The following is a 12661-nucleotide window of genomic DNA, read 5'->3' as shown; positions in this document are numbered from 1 at the left end:
CAGGGTTGCTCTGTACCACAGTCTACTGCATATGGAATTCATCGGGGGAAGAAAATGCATGCAAAGCAAAAGAGTAAAACTGCATGGATCTCATTTGATGAGGAAGTCTTCTTCACCTGTGATTAAAAACAAAGCTAACTCTACAGGTCTTGTGAATAATGTTTTCATTATCTGTAGCAGCATTTCAGATTCAAAGGCAGAAAGAGGTGCAAATATAATTATTTATTTATTCATTATTCATGTCCTGAGCTAAGCACATTAGGATAAAAGCATACTCCACGTTCTCAACCTGCACAACTCAACTGTGCAATGTTCATAGACTTGCATAAATCTTTTTGGCTTTGAATCCAAATTACCACATGGCCTGCACTGATATTTTTGTTGCAGATGTTTCATCATAGTTGGCATATAATATAATAGCCAGGGTCATGAATATAAGCTTTTTCTAATATGATTCTTTCTTCACCAACATGCTTGCTATTATTTCAATGACTGTTATGCCAGCTTACTGGAAGAATTCCACTGCCTAATACACCTGAAATGGGCAGAGACAACCTCGTATTTATAACAAGGCAAGGCTGAGTGATAGTAAATGGAAGCATGGAAAATAGCTATCTCAGCTGCCCTGAGTGTTCCTAGCCACTCAGCCTTTCATTGTACTAGTCTGAGGTAGTAGTTGTCATGCCTCTGCTCCATCTTGCAGATTCCTTGGGAAAGCATGGCTAATCTCGACTCTTCTACAAAATAGTATGCAATGGCAATCCTTTAATGCATTAATTAGTTCAGTGATAAAAGCTCAATGATAAAAACTCTTCTCCATTGTCTGCCTTACCTTACTGCATACCATTGTTGTAGGCCCTTCTCTTTACATCTGATATTGAAGATGAATTGGGGGAAATAACATGAAATGATATCTTATGTTAAAATGATGTAGAGATGAGAGGAAAGTACAGATATGTTTAGAATATTAGACCCCTTCATATACATAAAGATTGCCAGTTGTATGTGTGTATACACACACACACATTTATGTGTGTGTGTGTGTGTGTGTGTGTGTGTGTATGTATGTATGTATGTATGGTATTTAGGTTTCTTCGGGTATTTTTCCACATCTTCATAGTTGTGCTTTTAAAGTTATAGCAATGTTTCGGCAGAATCTCTTTCTTAATCGTGTGTGTGAGGCTTTGGCAACCATTTCAGTCAAGCCTGATGATGGCAGATGAGATTCTGCCGAAACGTTGCTACAACTTTAAAAGCACAGCTACAATGACGAGGGAAAATACCCGAACAAAGCTATGTTTTCTCAGGTTTTCGCGGGTATTTGTATGTGGATCTTTGGTTATTCGGGTTTTCTCTCACGTAAAATTGGAAGTACCTTGGCGACGTTTTGACGAACACACCAAGACATTTCAAACACACCAAGACCTACATGTATGTATGTATGTATGTATATATACACATGCATACATGCAGGTCTTGGTGTGTTCGGGTCTTTTCCCGTGTAAGATTGAGAGCATCTTGGCAATGTTTCGACGAGGTCCCACTCACCATCTTCAGGCTGGTGCTTTTGGCTTCCTGCTTGTGCAAGAAAAGTGTGTCTCGGTTTCTGGTGGGTGTCTCTCTTAGGATTAGGTTGGTAATTGTGCTTCTTTGGAATCTGTTGGAAATTAACAGCGGAAGCAGTGAGGGTGTAATTCGTTCTCAGGCATGATCTTTGCCGGCTAGGCGCTTGGTTCTGAGATGAGGGTCTTGGCTACAGAGTTGATCTGTGCAGGGTGGTGATGGGATTGTGTGTTTAAGTAGCGGTTAAGTACCATGGAAACAGAAGCCAACAACCAACTTCCCTTCCTGGATGTCCTAATTTACAAAAAACCCAATGGCTCCCTAGGACACACTATCCACCGGAAGAAAACACACACCAACCGCTACTTAAACGCACAATCCCATCACCACCCTGCACAGATCAACTTCGTAGCCAAGACCCTCATCTTCAGAACTAAACGCCTAGCCAACAAAGACCACCTGAGAACAGAATTACACACCCTCATTAACGTATTAATTTCCAGCAGATTCCAAAGAAGCACAATTACCAACCTAATCCTAAGAGAGACACCCCCCAGAAACCGAGACACAGAACAGGACAATGGTATCGCCCTCCAACCCTACATCAAAGGCACCACATATAAAATCAGCAAAATTCAGGACACAACACAATATCAGGACAGCCTTCGGCACTGACCAAAAAATAGCCAACATCCTAAGAAACCCCAAATATAAAATCCAGCTAGAAAACCAAGGAGTTTATGAAATACCATGCAACGATTGCCCAGCCACATACATTGGACAAACCAACAGGAGAATAAATGCATGCATCACAAGAGCGCAGTCAGAAAAGAAGAAAATACTTCCTCCCTTTTCCAGCACCTTAAAGCCACAGGACATGAAATTAATTTTGAGGGAACCAAATTAATCTCCAATACTGAACACTTCAACAAGAGAATAATCAGGGAAGTCATCGAAATAGAGAAACACCCCACCTAACATGAATAAACAGGATGATGCCTCCCACCTACCAGACATCTGGAAACTAGCCCTTATCAACAAACGAGTCCCAGCCACGAAAACCAACACCGGACCCAAAACAACACGTGACACCACCACCATTCTCCCTCACCAGACTCAAACCCAAACCCATAGATGAAAGACAACCCCCATCCAGAAACCAGACCGCTGCTGCATCACCAGCTGCCACACACCCCGACCCCTACACCAAGCAAATGGACACACACCATGAACACATATCCAGGCCTCAAACTCGGAGCCAAACCAAAACCCGGAATGTCACATCACAGCCACCCGCTCAGGATATCACATCACAGAACTCAGGAGGTTACACCATAAAACCTCAGGACGTTGCAACACAGCCAACGACCCAGGAGATTACAGCACAAGACTCAGGATGTCAAAACAATAGAACTCAGAAGGTCATCACACAGACCATTACCCAGGTCGTTACAACACAGGAGGCTGATAGACACACAGCCAATACCTCAGCCACACATGTTCTTATGAAAAAGCCAGCCAATCTGCAAACATCAACCCCATCAACCTATCAAGAAATGACAACACAGCCAATCTCCCCACCAGTATATATAGGGAGATGGCAGCTCCGATCACTCTTTGCTCGCACAAGCATGAAACCGAAAGCACCAGCCTGAAGATGGTGAGTGGGGCCTCGTCGAAACATTGCCAAGATGCTCTCAATCTTACACGGGAAAAGACCCAAACACGCCAAGACCTGAATACCTGAATCCATGAAAATCTACAAAAACACACACACACACACACACACACACACACACACACACAACATACATACATACATAATACATACACACATACACACACACATTACTTGCCTCTGTAGGAAAGGTTTGGAATCCTTATTCATCGCTACCACATAGCTTGAAAAAGTGGGAGGGGATGATTTTTATTGAGTAGCTCTAAGTAGACAAAATAGAATTCGTTTGTTAGTTCAAGGTCACAGAGTGTGGTGCAGAAACAAAAAGGAACTTACTTTGGGATTGGTTCATGTGATGTGATGATGAGAGAAAAGGGGATGGTTTGCAGGTTGGGACATTGTGGGAAGTCCAGAAACTTTTAGTTTCAAAATTCCACAGATGTGCCAAGTGCTATTCTAATAAAGGTACTTTTGAGATTATGCTTGTCTTGGAGTTACTGATTGGAATGGAGGTTCCTTGGAACGCTGACATTATTTTGAAACTAACAACAACTTCCAGCACTCCAAAGAGGAGAGTTGTTAGGGGTTGCTGAACCCCAGGACTGATTCCAGGAATGGATCAGTATGAAGAATCAGCAAAGATGGAAGGTGATACAGAAGGGGCTTGGAGGGAGGCCTCCAGAAGATTAGCTGAATCCTCCAGCCCCCCTTTGGAGGAGGTGATGCAGGCATTGAGGCATGCAGAAGAGAGACAAGATTTAGGAGCCTGATGTGCCAGGTGCTATTCTAATTAAGATATTTTTGAGATTATTCTTGTCTCCGAGTTAATGATTGGAATGGAGTTTCCTGGAATGCTGACAGTAACAACTGGTTCTCACTCCCTAAAATTAGAAACAACTGTAATCATATTTAGAAACAACTTTATTGGACTCTATCTACAGTATTCTATATTTCACATTATTCTATATACCATTCCAAATTTAGAAATCCATATTGGACTTTTCCAACATGGAGTTCCTCTTTGTATTGGATTATATCTTCCATTATCAACATGTTGATGCCAAATTTTATTCCTGGCACCACCAATTAAAATCATCAGGAAATAAATATGAGAAGATATTGCTTGAAAAGTCCTGGTGGAAACATGAGACAATGCAAGATGGTGGACAAGTAGCTTAGCTCGAATGCAACAACTTTTGGAGTCTAAAATAAAAGGAAATTCCAAAATATTCACAAAGCCAAATATTAAATTGTAATCAACCTTGGGCCAAGGAAACCTTTTGTAATCTACATTTGAAACTAAACATGGCTTTAATGCTCAAAATCTTTTTATCTGACCTGCTTCAACCTTCTGACTACCAGATGTGTCAGGACAGCAGCTTCTAGAATTCAGTTGTTAAGCTAGAACATGGATGTTAAGTCACTCTGGATTTCCCCTTTGACTTTGCCTGTCAAAAAAAAGGGGATCACAAGACCCAGGTTATAACTGTCATAAATATAACATATGTAAGGATGTGTGGGGTAAGCTCCCCACCCTTCCAGCCTCGTTTCCTCACCTCATGCTGTCTTCACTGCGAGCAACGAAGCGGCCCAGCAATGTGTGGGGTGCGTCGCTGGGCCTCCTGCTGCTTTTGCAGTTGCTAATGCGGCCACACTTGCTGGAGGCAGCGGCCTGAGCGGTACCTGCAAAGCACCTGCTTCATGGATGGTGGGATGGTCTATTGCGACAATCACACCATTAGGTAAGGGGAGCCTGGGGCGCATCACTGGGCCTACTGCTCTTTTTGCAGATTCCATTACCAAAAGAAGTGGTGCGGTGGCTAGGGTTGGTGGAGCAGCCGCCATGAGGCTGCTCTGTGTGGATAGCAGGTGTGACCATTAGGTAAGGATGTGTGGGGCACATGGGGTAAATTCCTCCTCCCTTTCACCTCCTTTTGGTCTCACCTCACCTTGTGTTGTCTGCACTGCAAGCAACCAAATGAAATGGCAGAGATCGGCCGTGCAGGCACTTAAATAGGCTTATTTGGGGGGGAGGGCTTATTTTAGTGCATGCACTCAAAATCATTATAGGGCTTAATTTCAGGGGAGGTCTTATTTTTTGATAAACACAGTAACGTAGTTATTTTGTATTTTAATCTGATTGATAATCTCTCTTTTTCAGTGATGTTCAGATTTATTAGCTTTTAACGTTCCGAAACTGGTAAACAAGCTGGAGACTAGCTCCTGATAAGAAAAGTTTGTTAGTAAAATTGGGGTCTGGCTTATCACTTTTATGAACTCTAAACAACCTTTTTCCTTACCTTTTGCCCCTTCAGACCTCACTTTAGTAAATATGTATGCTACTATCCTGTCCAATCAACTCTCCTCTTTCAGATTTCTTTGTTATGTTAACTATAAAAGAGGATGTAAGCTAAAGTTCCGGATTCCCTCTTTGAGAGGAATCCCTTTTGTCTGAATATTCTGGTAAGCTGTAATAAATGATCTTTCTGTCTCGGTTTGTCTTATTTGAAAATTTGTGTGCCGAGCAGTGGTGAAATTAAAAAAAAATTAGTGCCAGTTCTGTGGGCGTGGCTTGGTGGGCATGGTGTGGCTTGGTGGGTATGGCTTGGTGAGTGTGGCAGGGGAAGGATACTGAAAAAAACCCATTCCCTCCCCACCCCACTAACTTGCTTTCCAGCTCCATTCTCCTGTGCAGGGCAACAAAAGACGACCCAGACGATCAACTGGGACTCGGGAGGCAGAGAATAGATAGGCCGGGGCCAGTCAAAGGTGGTATTTATCAGTTCTCCGAACTACTCAAAATTCCCGCTACTGGCTCTCCAGAACTGGTCAGAACCTGTTGAATACCATCTCTGACATCAAGGCATGAGCCTGAAAAAGCCATATTTAGCCTTCAACAGTTCATTCTCATTTCCTTCAAATTTTGAGTGATTATAATGAAGTTCATTAACCTTTTTTTCTAAATGTCACCCCATGCAGCACCAACTAGTGGCAGACATATTGTTATTGTTAGTTGCGAAGTCATGTCCGACCCATCGCGACCCCATGGACAATGTTTCTCCAGGCCTTCCTGTCCTCTACCATCCTTCAGAGTCCATTTAAGCTCCATCAGGCTAACTCATTCTGTGTCGTTCCATTCTTCTTTTGCCCTTTCCCAGCATTAGGCTTCTTTCCCAGCATTAGGCTCTTCTCCAATGAGTCCTTCCTTCTCATTATCTGGCCAAAGTATTTGAGTTTCATCTTCAGGATCTGGCCTTCTAAAGAGCAGACAGGGTTGATCTCCTCTACGACTGACCAGTTTGATCTCCTTGCAGTCCAAGGGACTCACAGGAGTCTTTTCCAGCATCATAGTTCAAATACCTCAATTCTTTGGTGTTCAGCCTTTCTTATGGTGCAACTTTCACAGCTATACATTGAAACTGGGAAAACCATCGCCTTGACTATACGCATTTTGTTGGCAGGGTGATGTCTCTGCTTTTTAGTATGTTGTCTAGATTTGCCATAGCTTTCCTCCCCAGGAGCAAGCATCGTTTAATTTCTTGGCTTTAGTCCCCATCTGCCGTGATCTTGGAGCCTGGGAAAATAAAATCTGTCACTACCTCAATTTCTTCCCCATCTATTTGCCAGGAATTGAGAGGGCCATGATCTTACTTTTCTTAATGTTGAGTTTCAAGCTAACTTTTGCACTTTCCTTCACCTGCATCAAGAGGCTCTTTAGTTCCTATTCACTTTCTGCCATTAGAGTGGTATCATCTGCATATCTGAGGTTGTTGATAGTTCTCCCGGCAATCTTAATTCCAACTTTTGATTCATCTAGCTCTGCCTTTCTCATGATGTGCTCTGCATATAAGTTAAATAGGCAGGGCATCAGTATACAGCATTGCCGGACTCCTTTCTCAATTTTGAACCAGTCATTGGTTCCGTGTCCAGTTCTCACTGTTGCTTCTTGACCCGCATGTAGGTTTCTCAAGAGACAAATAAGATGGTCTGGTACTCCCATTTCTTTAAGTACTTGCCACAATCTGTTGTGTGATCCTCACAATCAAAGGCTTTATCATAGTCAATGAAGCAGAAGTTGATGTTTTTCTGGAACTCTAGCTTTCTCCATGATCCAGCGTACGTTGGCAATTTGATCTCTAGTTCTTCTGCCTCTTCGAAATCCTGCCTGCATTTCTGATAGCTCTCGATCCACATACTTGTCAGCCTCAAGATATCTTCCTAATAAGTATATTCTGTCTTCTAACTATTGCATCTCTGCTGCTATGCAAATTTACTTCTTTCGGCTGTCATGAAACGGTGGGAGGGGGGAATCTTGGAGGGGAAGAAGACAGGAGGTGTTTTGCATTCCTTTGCTGGGTTAGCGAGGGGAGGGGGGATTCTTTTCTTTAACTTTCCATTTCTTTGCTAGCCTCTGTCCCTTTTTGCGCAACTACGAACTTTTATCAAAATATGTCAAGATCAACTGACAGTAGTCTCATCACCACCTGGAGATGACCACATGATCATATTCAGACGTTTTAATTGGAAGAATCATTTGAACTTTGGGGGGTGGGAGCAATTCTATTCCTTTGTATATGTGTTCTACCCGCCAATTTCTTAGTTTCGGAATTGGCTCTGTCGTTTCCACTTTATTTCCCAGTAAAAGGATGACTTTGCTCTACACCATGGAGTCTGAGTATTTCTTTCTTGGGATTTAGAGGGAACCTAGAACCTAGCTTGTAGGATTTTAAGCATAACTTTACTAGCATGTGAAATGAGTGCAATGGTGCCATAGTTTCAACATTCTTTGGCATTGCCTTTCTTTGGAATTGGAATGTAAATTGACCTTTTCCAATCTTGTGGCCACTATTGAGTTTTCCAAAGTTGCTGGCAAATTGAGTGTAGCACTTTTACTGCATTGTCTTTTAAGATTTTGAATAGCTCAGCTCAAGCTTTGTTGTTGCTCAGATTTCCTAAGGCCCATTTGACTTCAGATTCTAGGATGTCTGGCTCAAGGCCAGTGACCATCCCATCATGGTAATCAGGTACGTTAAGCTCGTTCTTGTATAGTACTGTGTAATTTTGTCACCTCTTCTTAATCTCGTCTGCCTCTGTTATTTTGTCTGCCATTTTGGTCCTTTATCATGCCCATCTTTACATGAAATGTTCCTTTTATATCTCCAATTTTCTTGAAGAGATCTCTGGTCCTCCCTATTATATTGTTTTCTTCTATTTCTTTACACTGTTCACTTAAGAATTCTTATCTCTTCTAGCTATTCTCTGGAATTCTGCATTCAATTGGGTGTCTCTTTCTCTTTCCCCCTTGCCTTTCGTTTCCCTTCTTTTCTCGGCTATTTCCAAAGCTTCCTCAGACAGCCATTTTGCTTTCTTGCCTTTCTTTTTCTTTGGGAAGGTTTTAGTTGCTACTTCTTGTACAATGTTGCGAACATCTGTCAGTTCTTCAGGCACTCTATCAGACCTAATTCCTTAAATCTATTTGTCACCTCTACTGTATATTCATCAGGGATATGGCTTAGTTCATATCTGAGCGGCCTAGTGCTTTCCCCTACTTTCTTCAATTTAAGCCTAAATTTTGCAATGAGAAGCTCATGATCTGAGCCACAGTCAGCTCCTGGTCTTGTTTTTACTGACTGTATAGAGCTTCTCCAGAAATAGTCAAACTGATTTCTGTGTTGACCGTCTGATGATGTCCATGAGTTGAGTCGTCTTTTGGGTTGTTGGAAAAGAGTGTTGCTATGACCATCATATTCTCTTGACAAAATTCTATCAGCTTGTGCCCTGCTTCATTTTGTATTCCAAGGCCAAACTTTCCTGTTATTCCAGTTATCTTTTGGCTTCCTACTTTAGCATTCCAATCCCCCATGGTAATATTAGAGTTCCTCAAAGAAAGCTAACAATGCTGGCAAAATACTTGCAGGGTTACAGAATCAATGAATTCTCTACATTTATGTGTAATTCCTCCCCCTATTCATATTCCTGGGGCAATAACATGTACTAAATTTAGGAAAGTATAAGGAGACTGCTCCTAATCTGCCATATAAAGTAGGAGTTTAGTGTATGTTGGTTGCAACTATATTATGCTTAGCTTAATGCTCTTCAGACATAAATCCTTGTCTAACTTTTTATCATTTAAAAGCAGTTGCATCTTTAACCACTCAACTCTGAAGGCATTAATAAAGATACACAGATATACACTGCTCAAAACAATAAAGGGAAAACAAAATATGACATCCTAGATCTGAATGAATGAAATATTCTCATTAAATACTTTGTTCATTGCATAGTTGAATGTGCTGACAACAAAATCACATAAAATTTATCAATGGAAATCAAATTTAGCAACCCATGGAGGTCTGGACTTGGAGTTACACTCCAAATTAAAGTGGAAAAAAACACTACAGGCTGATCCAACTTTGATGTAACGTCCTTAAAACAAGTCAAAACGAGGCTCAGTAGTGTGTGTGGCCTCCACGTGCCTGTATGACCTCCCCACAATGCCTGGGCATGCTCCTGATGAGGTGGTGGATGTTCTCCTGAGGGATCTCCTCCCACACCTGGACTAAAGCATCCCCCAACTCCTGGACAGTGTGTGGTGCAATGTGGCATTGGTGGATGAAGCAAGTCATGATGTCCCAGATGTGCTCAATTGGATTCAGGTCTGGGGAACGGGCGGGCCAGTCCAGCCTTCATCTTACAGGAACTGCTGACACATTCCAGCCACATGAGGTCTAGCATTGTCGTGCATTAGGAGGAACCCAGGGCCAACCGTACCAGCATATGGTCTCACAAGGGGTCTGAGGATCTCATCTCTGTACCTAATGGCAGTCAGGCTACCTCTGGCGAGCACATGGAGGGCTGTGCAGCCCCCTAAAGAAATGTCACCCCACACCATTACTGACCCACTGCCAAACCGGTCATGCTGGAGGATGTTGCAGGCAGCAGAACGTTCTCCATGGCATCTCCAGACCCTGTCACATCTGTCACATGTGCTCAGTGTGAACCTGCTTTCATCTGTGAAGAGCACAGGGTGCCAGTGGCGAATTTGCCAATCTTGGTGTTCTCTGGCAAATGCCAAATGACCTGCACGGTGTTGGGCTGTAAGCACAACCCCCACCTGTGGACATTGGGCCTTCATACCACCCTCATGGAGTCTGTTTCTGACCATTTGAACAGCCACATGCACATTTGTGGCCTGCTGGAAAGTCATTTTGCAGGGCTCTGGCAGTGCTCCTCCTGTCCCTCCTTGCACAAAGGCAGAGGTAGCAGTCCTGATGCTGGGTTGTTGCCCTCCTACGGCCTCCTCCACGTCTCCTGATGTACTTGCCTGTCTCCTGGAGGCACCTCCATGCTCTGGACACTACGCTGACAGACACATCAAACCTTCTTGCCACAGCTCGCATTGATGTGCCATCCTGGATGAGCTGCACTACCTGAGCCACTTGTGTGGGTTGTAGACTCCGTCTCATGCTACCACTAGAGTGAAGCACCGCCAGCATTCAAAAGTGACCAAACCATCAGCCAGAAAGCATAGGAACTGAGAAGTGGTCTGTGGTCACCACCTGCAGAACCACTCCTTTATTGGGGATGTCTTGCTAACTGCCTTTGCTTTCCACCTGTTGTCTATTCCATTTGCACAACAGCATGTGAAATTGATTGTCAATCAGTGTTGCTACCTAAGTGGACAGTTTGATTTCACAGAAGTGTGATTGACTTGGAGTTACATTGTGTTGTTTAAGTGTTCCCTTTATTTTTTTGAGCAGTGTAGTTATATACATGCATACATACACACAGTGGCACAAAGAAAACCTGCTGCTTTATCAGTTGAAATAATCATGCTTCATTGTGGAGTTATAGGATCTAATTTTAACAGATACATTGTGTTCTATTTGCCTAATTTTAATAAAGTATGGGGCTGCTTTACAGCACAGAAACGGAATAAACTGTAAGGCTAATTAATTATTCATAACACAGACAAAAGGGATAGTTCTCCTCTCCTTTTCTCATAGCACCAGGAGTGTTCAAGAGTTTTCAGTGACATATACAGGCACTTGATACATCAGAGACAAAGGCCGCCATTTAGATCCAGGACATTGAACTGAATAAGTTATAGTTCAGTTAACCTTATTTGAGTTATATCCCACCTTTTATCCAGGAGCTTAATGTAGCATTTTTTATTTTAAAAAATTATATCCCCCCAAAAAACTCATCACAATAAGTCTAGTGTGCAGTTTTGCATATTTTCCCAGAACAGCCCCTTGAGATCCTCTGGCCACAATAATTCAGAAAACTATGGCAATAAAATTGTACACTAAATGTATAATTAATGTCCAATCTGATGGGTATCTTCATCCAGAATCGTCTCAGTGGGAGCTGTAACACTTTAAATCCAACAAGGGACATTGGTAATTTTGTATTCTAGCCTCCAAGCTCCGAACTGCAGTCCCTCCGATCATTGCAGTTGGCCATTACCTTGGAGGATTTATTTATTTATTTATTTAATTTATTTGATTTGCCAATTGTTTACAAGATAATAAGTATAAGTGTATACATAGTTATGAATACATGAAATGGGTACATATAAGAAAAATAAAAGAATAAGAGAAACAATAGGACAGGGACGGTAGGCACGTTGGTGCGCTTATGCACGCCCCTACAGACCTCTTAGGAAAGGGTGAGGTCAATAGTAGACAGTCTAAGGTTAAAGTTTTTGGGGTTTGGGGAAGAAACTACAGAGTCGGGTAGAGTATTCCAGACATTGACCACTCTATTGCTGAAGTCGTATTTCCTGCAATCAAGTTTGGTGCGGTTTACTTTGAGTTTGTATCTATTGTGTGCTCTTGTGTTGTTATGGTTGAAGCTGAAGTATTCACTGATAGGTAGGACATTGCAATGTATGATTTTATATACCATGCTTAAGTCAGACCGAAGACGGCGTAATTCAAGGTTTTCTAGTTCTAGAATTTCAAGTCTGGTGGCATAAGGTATTCTACAACGAGTAGAGGAGTGGAGAACTCTTCTTGTGAAATATTTCTGGACTTTCTCAATTGTGCTAATATCAGATACGTAATGTGGGTTCCAGACTGATGAACTGTATTCGAGTATTGGTCTAGCAATGTTTTGTATGCTCTGGTTAGTAGTGTGATATTACCAGAGAAAAGCTACGTAGGATTAGGTTAACAACTCTAATGCCTTTTTGGCTATGTAGTTGCAGTGGGCTCTAGCACTTAGATCATTAGAGGTGAGTATTCCAAGGTCCTTTACAGAGTTTGGGTCATCAACAAGTTCTTGACTATTCAGCTTGTATTTTATTTTCTGATTTTTTTTGCCAATATGTAAGACAGAGCATTTATTTGTTGAGATTTGAAGTTGCCATTTGTTTGACCATTCTGATACATAGTCAATATGATATAGGAGTCGAAA

This window comes from Notechis scutatus, chromosome Z, assembly GCF_049901735.1.
Source record: "Notechis scutatus isolate UNSWTSFEM ecotype Mainland chromosome Z, rNotScu1.2, whole genome shotgun sequence".
NCBI lineage: Eukaryota > Metazoa > Chordata > Lepidosauria > Squamata > Elapidae > Notechis > Notechis scutatus.
This window is presented reverse-complemented; position numbering follows the sequence as displayed.